This window comes from Xyrauchen texanus, chromosome 42 (genome assembly GCF_025860055.1).
Source record: "Xyrauchen texanus isolate HMW12.3.18 chromosome 42, RBS_HiC_50CHRs, whole genome shotgun sequence".
NCBI lineage: Eukaryota > Metazoa > Chordata > Actinopteri > Cypriniformes > Catostomidae > Xyrauchen > Xyrauchen texanus.
Window position 1 is genome coordinate 10,256,246 of NC_068317.1, and position 12,694 is coordinate 10,268,939.

At 41.4% G+C, this 12,694-nt stretch overlaps 1 protein-coding gene across 3 annotated transcripts in view; it reads left to right on the top strand.

Moving 5' to 3' along the window:
• The window catches only part of LOC127635303 (partitioning defective 3 homolog), a 605,753-nt gene that overhangs the window by 388,134 nt on the left and 204,925 nt on the right, over positions 1-12,694 (top strand). The window lies entirely within an intron of this gene.

Consider the following 12,694-nt stretch of genomic DNA (forward strand, 5'->3'; position numbering starts at 1 on the left):
AACAAATGATAACTGATATTTATGAATGGTTACGGCATATCCAGTGATAAATTAATATTAAACCGGTCATCTGGGCATTACTAGTTGAGTCATCTTTCCTAGTTTTCATATCACTCTGTGATCTCTACTAGTAAAGAATAAAACAATTGTAGTATAAATCAATGTTTCAAATACATAATTCATGTATTTATGTATTTGGTGGGAAGTCTTGTAATAATAATGAGCAATCAAATGGTCATTTTCAATATTGAAACACCAACAGAATTTTAATGCAAACTTGAGATGAAATTCAGCTGTTTCTGGACACTCTGCTTTCACTTTCTTCTCACAATATACGATAATTTCAACTCAAATATATATTCCATGCCCATTTATTTATTGGGTTGGTATTCGTGTAATAAGCAGGATAGTAAATAGTCAGCAGGTCTTTATTACAAAATAAACCTAATTAGGGTGATACATTCAAACCTTATCACCCTGTTTATTACACAATAACAACCTTTCATATTTCATATATGTTAATTAAAAAATGATTGATTAATCACTAATTCTCATTCACATTTTCAAATTAACTGAATTACTTAAACATTGTATTAAAGTTAGGTAATTTGCATGTGTTAAATATGAGTGTGTATGCATTTTAAAATCTCCTCTCTCCTATGGGGTGTATGACCACATCAGTTTTTAGGCCACTGCAGTATGCCTTTTCCTTAATATTGATATAAACCTGATAAAGGGGATTGTTGTGTATGTCCACTTGGTCAGTCAGAGAAACCACTTCACGACAAACTTTTACATTGACTTTTATGACTTGTTATATGACAGCTAGTCACAAACGATCCCCTTTTTTTAGTACCAACTCATAATCACCAAATATCTGGTTTCAAACGGCCCCTGTCTAACTGCACCCAATACATCAACCCACCTAAACTATAAAAAACAAAGCAAAACCAAATGTTTCAATAATAGTGTATCTTTCAAACTCACAAAGCGAGTGCTGAGTTATATTTGCATGCATTATTAAAATGTTGTAGTCTTCGCCATTTAATGATTCATGGAGCGCATTGATTGTCCCAGGCTAATGTTTTGTGATATCTAGTCTCTCATAAAGCCCAAATCACAGCCCATTATGTTTGCATACAGCGGTGAAATTTGAGAGCTGATAAATAAGTCAGAGTGGTAATGGTGTTTTCTGTAACGTCCCGCTGTGATGATGACAGCTGTCATACCCCAGCGTGGAGAACAAGCCACATTCTCCAGGTTCCATGTTTTGACTTAAGTTGAATGTTTGGGGCCTAAAAGTAGTGTGGAGACATAATGCGGAGCTGTTCCTTTCAAGTGTGTGTATGTTTAATAATTTATATCATCTGTGTGGTTTAGCAGGAAGTGTCTTGGAGGGATGTAATACTCAGTGCAGTTATTTTAGTGCTAAAAACAACACAATTTATCATGTAAACAAACAAGCCACTGTGAACAAGCTTGTCACATAGCACTCAGTTTGCCGCTGCAACCTCTACATTTTCAGTGAACAAATAACTTAAATTTGAAGTTTGTTTCTAACCGAAACATATCCTATGTCTTCAGAAGACTTGAAATATGACACGCGAGTAACATGCACTGTTTGTTCACGATAATTTGTCTTCTTTTTTTAAACTTTAATGTGAATCACTTTCAACTGCCATTGTACTGAGAAGATGGAGCAGGATATACTTTTTACTCCCACTTTTGTGTTCTACATAAAAAAGTCATGCAGGTTTAGAATTAAATGAAATTGGCATAAAACATAATTTTCATTTTTGGGTGAACTATTCCTTTAAAGTTAGATTGTGCTATAATTATCATGAGCTAAGGTAGGTATACTGAAGTGTATTGAACTCCTTTTATTATGTATTAAAAATGGGTAAATCGTTTTTTTGAATAAAACTCAGAGTTTGACTCTCTTGACTAAAAAGAATGCACAATGTACTTCATGCTTTGTTAAACAGGAATCATCTAACAATCTTTTCCCCTTATAATTGGAATGTTTGTTTATGGTAAACATGTTGCAATTTCTTCATAATTATCAAAACAGTTAAAAAATGTCCCTTGCAAAAGAAAACATGTGAAAGTTTACAGTTTCCACCAAAACACTATAGTTGCTAGTTATTTTTACTACTGTCAACCAATATTATATGTGCTACTACAATGTAATGTGTCTGGTCACTTTATTTATTATTCATACAGATTCCAAGCGTCATTCTACTGGTATGTGTGAGTATTTTGTTGGCCACTGTGGGAATCCCTTTGCCTTTTGTTATATTTAGCCATGAATATAGTAGTTCATTGTAATAGCTAGGCCATACTATGAGAATGTGAATGTCTCTGTGTGTGTGTGTTCATACTCATTAGGCTTATGAAACTGCTAAAGCATGTGACTTGAGCAATACATTTATGTTCACTTTCAAACTGTTTCTCTCAGTCCCACGAGAAAACGTTCTCTCTGTACACTTTCCCACAACCCCCCACCCCCTATATATATATATATATATATATATATGAATATGAGCTATTTGTGTAAAGTAAGTGTTTCTAATTGTCTCATATTTTCTGCAGTGAGTGAGGAAGTGCAGCTTGTCCTCCACGACTCCATCAGTGCAGTGTGAACACAGTCTGTCCTCTCTGGGTCTTCAGTTCTGCCTGTTTTGGCCCGTCCATACGGAAAGACTGTGCTCACTCAGACGATACTTTGACAGTATCTATCTTTGTGGAAAGTCTTTAATATTGATAAAATATGGTGTCAATTCACATCAGTCTTAATTCTGTGGAAGTAGCTTAATTTATGTATTTGTTTGACTTTGTGCTGCCAATCATGAAGGTATTCTTCCTGGGTTGCTCTTTCTGTTTCAGTTTTGCCAGTCTGAACTGGATGGAAGAAATTAGTTGATATTGTCACAAATATTTGCTGAGAGGAAACAGGAGACGTAGGATCTAGGTGCAGGCTTTAATAAAAATTATGACAGTCAAAACAACAAACGGGAACTGACAAGGTAATGCAAAAACTAGAGGGAATATATACAAACAAGAGCTAATGAGTGAATGTAAAATAGGTGAGAGCAATCAGGAAAAGATGGCAATGATGAGGGCAGTGCATGATGGGAAACGTAGTCCGAGTCCTAGGAAATATGAGGGAGACAGACTGTGACATAAACCCCCCTTTATAGATGGCTGAGGAGGGCAAGAAGATACCAGTGAGGAAGGGGACCCGGAAGATGACCAGGTGGCCAGGGAGGAGACTCCAGGGTAAGGATTGGGTCCGGAGTTATAATGTGGTAGAGTCAGGGTAGAGACTGTATCAGGAGGTCTGGGAGGCAGCCTCAGAGCAAGGACTGGGTCAGCAGGTCTGGGAGGCAGCCTCAGGGCTGGGATAGGGTCAGGAGGTCTGGGAGGTGGCCTTAGGACTTGGATAGAGTCTGGAGGACTGGGAGGTGGCCAGAGGGCCGGGACTGGTTCAAGGGACCTGGGAGGTGGCTACAGGGCCAGAACTGGGTCAGCAGGCCTGGGAGGCAGCCACAGAGCGAGGAGAGTGTCAGAAGGCCTGGGTGGCAGCCATAAAGCTCGGACAGGGTCAGGAGACCTGGGATGCGTTCACAGGTCCGGTACTGGGTCAGGTGGCCTGGGTGGTGGCCATAGAGCTGGGACTGGGTCAGGAGGTGATCTGGTAGCAGGAAGTGGTGCCTTAAGGGGCAGAGCCATAGAAGGTGGAACCACGAAAGGCTCAAGGATTTGAGACACAGGTGGTGGACACTGTCCTGGAATGGGCAGAGCCGTAGGAGATACAGAGGGCAGAGCCAAGGAAGGGTAGACGGAGGCAGATTAAGCCTGGCGATGCACAGAGGGCGGAGCCATGGAAGACTCAGAGGGCAGAGCCGTGGAAGACTCAGAGAGCGGAACCGTGGAAGACGGAGCTGTGAGAGGCTTGAGAGATGAAGCCGTGGAAGGCGGAGCCATGAGAGGCTCCAGGGGCGAAGCCGTGGAAGGCGCAAGGGGCAAAGCTGTGGAAGGCACAGCCATGGGAGGCTCGAGGCTAAGAGTCCTGGATGTCTGGGAAACAACCTCTGTGGTAGTGAACACTAGCATAGACTCAGGAATTACCTCTGTGGTTTTGAACATGGGCAGAGACTTGGGAATGACCTCAGTGGTTGTAAAAACTGGCAGAGACTCGGGAACAACCTCCGTGGTTGTGAACATGGGCAGAGACTTGGGAATGACCTCTGTGGTTCTGAACACTGGCTGAGACTTGGGAACCACCTCTGTGGTCATGAACATGGGCAGAGACTGGGGAACAACCTCCGTGGTTGTGAACACTTGCAGAGACATGGGAATGACCTCAGTGGTTGTGAACACTGGCAGAGAATCAGGAATGACCTCCATGGTTGTGAACATGAGCAGAGACTTGGAAAAACCTCTGTGGTCGTGAACACAGGCAGAGATTTGGGAATGACCTCCGTGGTCATGAATACTGGCAAAGACTTGGGAACAACCTTCGTGGTCGTGGGAACAGGCAGAGACTGGGGAAAAGGTGTACCTTTCCCTCTCCTCCTTTTCCAGACAGCTAGGAACATGGTTACTGGGACAGTTGAGGTAACAGGCATTTGCTCTGGGACGGCCGAGGCAACAGACATTGGCTCTGTGACTGTCGAGGTTACAGGCATTGGCTCTGTGATGGTCGAGGCTACATGCATTGGCTCTGGGACGGTCGAGGCTACAGGAATTGGCTCTGGCTCCTTCACCGTGGCAGGCATGGGGTCTGGAATACACAAGGCTGGCAATGCTGGCTCTGGGGCGGACAAGGCTGGCAACGTTGGCTCTGGGACAGCTTCAAGCTCGTTCAAGACTCAGGTGTGGCTGTGACATGGTGCAGAGCAGGCTCAAACCTGGCTGAGACATGGGGCGGAGCAGACTCAGACTTGAGTGTGATGTGACGCGGAGCAGGCTCAGACTTGGCTGTGATGTGACACGGAGCAATTGAATGCCTTTTAAAAGTCAATAAAGCAACCAAATATTTTGCCTTGTTTTGTTCCTGAACATATTTCTGTATAAGTTGCTGAACATATTTCTGTATAAGTGAGTGGAGTGAGCAGATATGATTAGTTATTCTCTGTTTGGGCATGAGTCCAATTTGACATATATTTAGTGCCTTGTGTTCTTGAAGTAAATTCACTAATCTGTCATTTATAATGCAACAGAATAGTTTCCCGAGGTTGCTGCTTACTGCAATGTCCCTGAAGTTACTTGGGTTATACTTGTCCCCTTGTTTAAAATTTTGGGTGATTTGATTTTCCTTCCAACTTTCAGGAAAGTGTCCTGATTTTAATAAGAGATTAGATCATTTAAGAATAGCTTCTTTGTGTTTGTGGCTGCTATGCTTCAGCATCTCATTATATATTCCATCCAAGCCACAATAGTTATTATTTATTAGGGATTTCATCTTTTCATTCAGTTAATTTTATGATCTGAGGATGTCCAAATTGTTTAATTGATCTTTTCTTGTATGTTCCATATTATTTAGTTGGGAGGTCAAAAGTTTTTGGTTGAGGTTTGGTTAATTTTGTGAATAGAGGTTTCAGAAACATTCTGTCCAGAGTTTTGGGTTACAGATGGAAATGGATTTTTTTATTTATCCAAATTGTTCCATAAATCCCAATAGCAATTTTCATTGTCAGCCTGCTCAATCTTGTTGAGCTTTGCTGTCATATGTTCAGCTCTTTTCCTTCTTAGTAGTGACTTGTACATTTTAAGGGTTTGATGATACCTAACCCTCCTTTGTTGATGTTTGACAATCTTTGTTGGCTTTAACAATTTATCTTTTAATTCTGTAATTTGTTCTTTTTCTTAGGACTTTGCTGGCCACTTTATAAAACATTTTAGTTAACTGTTATGTTGCCAAATTTATATTTTCCTTGTCTAGTCCAAATTTGGTGTAGAAAAAATTTGTCTAACATGTTCTGAACATGAGTGCTGTGAAGCTCAGCTTCATAATGTGCAGGACTGTCATTTTTCCATATAAATTTGGTGGGGAGGGAATACAATTACATTTTCTGCTCAGAAGATGGCAGATTTGCTGCCATATTTAAACTTATGACTATGTGAATGTAATCTGAGAAAGGAAGCTGTGGCATCACCATAAATTAGTTGATCTTATTGTGGTCTATATCTGTAAAAGCGTATGAAACAATTAATGAAAGGAGGAAGCTGGCACCGGGTTTACAGAGCACACATATATTTATTGTCGTAGGCTTTTCAGCGTTCCACAATAAGACTTTTCAGCTGTACATACAACAGCACCCACATTTCTGACATGCTGACCCACACTGCTGCTGTCTCTTCTCCTTAAGTACTCCCACCACCCCTTGCTGGAGCTTGAGACTGGTGTGGTGCACAGGTGAAAGTCATTTGCCACTTATCTTCCTGGCCTCGCTCTGCCCAGTCGCCGCTTGGCTCCGTCCTGCTCACCACAGCATAGGCCACTGTTCTGCTGCCTCGAGGTGAGCAGTAAGTAAATTGACCCAGAGAGTCTTCCCTTGTCCTGCCATTAACTATATATAAACCCAGGCTTTTGCAGTGCTGCAGAATGTGTTTCCTATGTCTGTTTATGTCATGTTGTCATAGCTCTGACGTGCTTTAGTAAAGAGTTGATTCTGCTATCTACAGTTGAAGTCAGAATTTTACGTACATCTTAGCCAAATACATTTAAACTCAGTTTTTTTTAATCATGGAAAACATTCCTTGTCTTAGGTCAGTTAGGATAACTATTTTATTTTAAGAATGTGAAATGTCAGAATAATTGTAGAGAGAATTATTTATTTCAGCTTTTATTTCTTTCATAACATATCCAGTGGATACACTTTGTTATTATTTGGTAGCATTGCCTTTAACTTGTTTATCTTGGGTCAAATGTGTTGGGTAGCCTTCCACAAGCTTCTCACAATAAGTAGCTGGAATTTTGGCTAATTCCTCCAGAACTGGTGTAAATGAGTCAGGTTTGTAGGCCTCCTTGCTTTCACACACTTTTTCCAGGTCTGCCCACATATTTTCTATCAGATTGAGGTCAGAGCTTTGTGATAACTCCAATACCTTGACTTTGTTGTCCTTTTGCCATTTTGCCACAACTTTGGATGTATTCTTGGGGTCATTGTCCATTTGGAAGACCCATTTGCAACCAAGCTTTAACTTCCTGACTGATGTCTTGAGATGTTGCTTCAATATATCCACATAATTTTCCTTCCTCATGATGCCATCTATATTGTGAGTGCACCAGTCACTCCTGCAGCAAAGTACCCCCACAACATAACAATGGTCATTATGGCCAAACAGTACAATATTGGTTTCATCAGACCAGTGAACATTTCTCCAAAAAGTAAGATATTTGTCCCCATGTGCACTTGCAAACTGTTGTCTGGCTTTTTTATGGTGGTTTTGGAGCAGTGGCTTCTTCCTTGCTGAGCAGCCTTTCAGGTTATATCGATATAGGACTTGTTTTACTGTGGATATAGATACTTGTCAACCTGTTTGATGAGTCCTTTGACAAGGTCCTTTGTTGTTGTTCTGGGATTGATTTGCACTCTTCGCACCAAACTACGTTAATCTCTAGGAGAATGCATCTCCTTCCTGAGCAGTATGATGGCTGCGTTGTCCTATGGTGTTTATACATGCGTAGTATTGTTTGATGAACAAATGTACATGGTACCTTCAGGCATTTGGAAATTGCTCCCAAGGATTAACCAGACTTGTGGAGGTCCTTAATTTATTTTCTGAGGTCTTGGCTGGTTTCTTTTGATTTCCCCATGATGTCAAGCTGAGTTTAAAGGTAGGCCTTAAAATACATCCACGGGTACACCTCCAATTGACTCAAATTAGCCTATCAGAAGCTAATTTGATAACTGTCTTATGGCTTGACATAATTTACTGGAATTGTCCAAGCTGCTTAAAGGCATAGTTAACTTAGTGAATGTAAACTGACCCACTGGAATTGTGATATAGTCACTTAGAAGTGAAACAATTTGTCTGTAAACAATTGTTGGAAAATGTTCTTGTGTCATGCAGAAAGTAGATGTCCTAAATGTCTTGCCAAAACTAATGTTTTCTAATATGAAGTCTGTGGAGTGGTTAAAAACGATTCTTAATGACTTCAACCTATGTGTATGTAAATGTCTGAATTAAACTGTACAATATGTGTACTGCTAATATATTTATCTCCAGCTGATCTAATGTAGTCTGGTTCCTTTCCAGTCCTTGTATTCTGATCCCCCATTAACAGTACAGATCCTCAAGACTGAAACTGATTGATATCTGTCTGTAGTGTTGGTAAAGTGTCCTCATTATAATGGGGGGACTCGTATGGGGCGATTTACACTGCACATATAAGTATCCTCATCTGAACAATTGATTCCTTATTAAATTTCATCCAGATATAATTTTTACAGACAGAATGTTGTTGAAAATAGGCTCTTTAAACCAGACTATAATTCCTCCTGAATCTCCTCCATTTTTAACATAAGGTTTTTTAATTGAAGGTATAAATAACTCTCTGCAGTTTTAAGGAGTTTAGGTTTGAGACTCTAAATGACTCCTTGTCTCAAGTAATATATCCAAACTATATACAATATTTAAAAAAGAAAATCAGAAACATTTCAAAAACATTTGAAATTGGTGCACAAACACTAGCTATCAGTGTATTATTTGCGTGAAGGATTTTTTGTGGAATGTCTCTGTGAGGAAGAAGGATAGACATGATGTCCTTAGCACTGTGGTAGATCCTGGAAGCTGTTTTCACCACGTTGGTCAGAGCTTTAGCGACATCCACCCTTCTGGTGCTGAGGTTGTTTGTCCCGGTGTGCAGTATGATGTGAGAGGGCGCATTCAATACACCCTCTCTCAGCAGCTTCAGAGCGGAGCCGGTGGTTGTACACCAGAATTTTCTCAGTCCTCCCTGGGAACAACCGTCTCTGGTCAAGGTGGTTGCTGTTGGAGTCACAAAGGTTGACAATGTTGTCCTTTCTCCTCAATTCTCTGTTGAGTGGTGTTGTGGTAAGTGGATGGCTCTGCCTGCTGCAGCTGTCTTTCCTCTTGGGGTTCAGTGAAGCCTGAGGGGTTGTAGGGGTGAAGGTGCTGTGGGTTTGTGTGCTGAGTGCTGATGTTGTCCTATGTTTGTGAAGTTTGCAGTGTTCTTTTGTAACTTGTTTCTCATCTCCTCCAGCTCACTCTAGCTCATGGCTGTGCTGTCATCTTCTCAACACTTCCTCTTTCACACTCCTCAACTCCTTCCGCAGATCTTCGTTGGTCTCCTCCAGCTGTCTGACAGCAGAGCAGAGCTGCTGAAGTGGTTGCATACTGGGGTGGCTGGCCTGGCTTTGGAGCTGGCAGAGGCTGCTGGTAGTTTCCTCTTCAAACAGGAAGTAATCCTGTTCCAGCTCAGCGATGCTGTCTCTCAGGGCCTTAATCTTGGGAGAGACAGGATTTTCTGTGTGTCTGTGAGTAAGACGAGTGCTCAAGCAAAAGCCGGTGATGGTGGATGATGTTGCACTGGGCACACCTTCTGCAGTACTCTTCACCGAGGATCTGACTTTAACTTCTGAACCTCCATCTTAAAATGTCTGAAATTCTTCTGAAATTCATTAATGTTGGACTTTGGCCCCTGGACCATGACTGTACCATTGTTATAAAGGTTCACAGTCAGCTTTATATATTTTTTTCACCTCCATATTGAGTTGTCTGCCTTTGCTGATGCCCCCTTTTCTGCTACAGGTCATGGCAGGTCAGAGGGTGGTGTGCCAGGCTGATGGGTTTTCAGTAAAAAGTGCAGGTTACAGCGGAATCTATTGTCTTCTGCTCCAATGTAGTCAGAGAGAAGCACCTCTGATTGGTATCTCTCACACAGCAAGGACCCAGTAAACTGCCCTGGTATCCTCTCTTAAGACCATCTCTTTTATCGTCTTCTTTTTTTTATTAGATTGAACTTCTGCTGGATAAATGATCTCCAGCTCCACTTCATTTTTGAAAAATGTCTCAGCCTTACGCAGGCCAGTGATGTCAACAACAGTTTTAACTGCCATTGAATCTAAGCTTTGCTAGCAGTTAGCTTAATGTGTCGATTATATTTGATATTTTTAGGATAGATTTAGACTCTTACCTTCATAATATTATGCCTCATAATTCCTTCCTTCATAATTATTTAAACAATGCTTGAGTCTTACAAAATCCCTGGCAAACAATATATGTTATATCAGCTCAACGCTCTTGCTGGCAGTTCAATGGAACTCTCTCTCTCTGTCTCTCCTAATTAATCAGTTTACTTAATTTGCTATGTTGCATATCCTTTTGTTCATGTATGTCATATGTTTATCATCATTGATTAAGGCTATAGCAATGCTGTCTTTCACAGACAACACACAAACTCACAGAGACACACACAAACACTTGGCAGAAGTGTGCAGTGCAGTAGCACCTCAGGCTTGTCTAAATTATTTGTGTTTAAGAGGTCTTATAAGCACACTTCTCTCCCCCAATGTCTCTCCTTCTTTCTTTTGGTTTATACACTGTCACGCAGATTCATGGTAGAACACACACACACACATATCTTGCTGATTAATCGGTGCCTTTACAGTTATACTCACATACTGCATCTGTTTGCTGGATCACTTACAGACCCACAAGAGGGCACTACCAGTAGAAAGAAATAAAATAATAATAACAACATGTTTATAAAAATACCACACACACCGTTTTGGAATGGAACACTAGCTTATGCAGTATTTACTGTATACCTGGGGCAGTTCTAGAGTCAGTGGACATCTGGGGCTTAAACCAGAGACATCCATGGATGCATCACATTACTGGTGTGTGTGTATGTGTGTGTTTGTGTGTAACAAGGGATAATGTAAACAGATTGTTTGCATGCATCGGATAATCGCGTTCGATCAGCATGTTTTAAACTATCATTGTGGTGGTTTTGTGATAGTTTCAGAAAACAAACATCATATGCCTGGAAAGAATTTTTGAGTTGCTGTTTGTGTGAATGAAAACGTCTCTGTTACGTACGTAACCTCGGTTCACTGAGACGAAGGGATCAAGACATTGCGTTTACGAACGCATATGGGGATTGCCTTCATACACAACCTATTTGAAATCTCTCTACAATAATGGCAATATTCTAATATTGACTATGGTGTTTGAGCCCCGCCTGTTTTGGCGCAAAACTGACCACTCGTTTCGGCGCGAACTGACCGCTATAAAACAGGTGAACAGACACCATTTCCACAGAATTTCTGACTGAGAACAAGGAGTGCATTCTGAGTCTTGTGGTGCGGCTAGCGTTTGCAATGACTTGTTCCCTTCATCTCAGGGAACCGAGGTTATGTACGTAACCGAGACGCTCCCTTACGACTTCAGTCCACTTGACATTGCGTTTACTAACGCATATGGGGAACAGAATTCCATCACGCCGCACTACACGACATAACTTCCTAGAGACGAAACATGGCGGTGCAGTCTTATGAGACGGCGAGCGACATGTGTAGCCACAATGAGTGATCCTCATGATGGCCAGGAGGAGAGCACTCATAATTAATATTTATTGTTAATGAAGTGCTTGTGACTTGTTGAATTATAACAGCCTGAATGCAAGCATTGTGTAAATGATGCAGAGCCCATACTTAAAAAGGGGGCATAAGTATGTGTGTGTATATATATATATATATATATATATATATATATATATATGGCCAATGAATAGCAAGTGCTCTAAACAGAGAGGACTTGTGAAGAAAGAGACTTTACTTCTAGGTTGTAAAACCTTGCGAATGTGTTTGTGAGGTTTTCTTGTAAGAACACACCATTCGTCCATGCCCATGAGGAGTCCATGCCTCTATTTGAGTGTGCTTTAACACCAATTGGGCAAGTCTGACCATGCAATTCAAAAGCCAGAATAATTGCATCGACAATCCAGTGAGAAAGTCTTTGCACATTTCCTTTTGCACGTCCTCCATAGCATATAAAGAGCTGATCAGACAGTCTGAACTGGCAAGTATGCTCAACGTATGGTCAGGACCTTGGGTAAATAGCCTTTCCTGGGTTTGACAGTGGCTCTTGAAAGGCTGGGGCCAAACTCCAGACATGAATTGTTGACTGATAATGCATGTAGGTCACCAACCCATATTTCTGAGGCCAGAGCCAGCAGTAATAGAGAGCTTATGCAAATAAACAGAGTCCAAAGGCTCGAAGGTTGTCCTGCGAGTCGGGACTGTAGCCTGCCGAGGTGGGTTTAATCGTCTTGCTCCTTTAATTAACTTTATGATTAAGTCATGCTTGCCTATAGAGGCGCCAGTTTCATGTGCGTGATGGGCTGAGTCCTGCGTCTAATCACTCTTGAAGAAATATTAAAATTTCATGTATGGGGCAGTTTACTGGGTCCTTGCTGTGTGAGAGATACCAATCAGCGAACACCTTCCATTTTATTGCTCTGGCTTTAAAAATGGTGTTCATGACTGAACGCGTCAGTTCTGATGTGTGTAGTGCACTCCATTCAGGGGCCACACATGCAGGTTCCACAGCTGGGGATGCCAGAATTTGCCTTGCGCCTGGGATATGCGAGCCTTCCTCAGTGGTATTTCCCATGGTGAGCTGTAAAGCATCTCCATAATTTCCGGAAACTATGGCT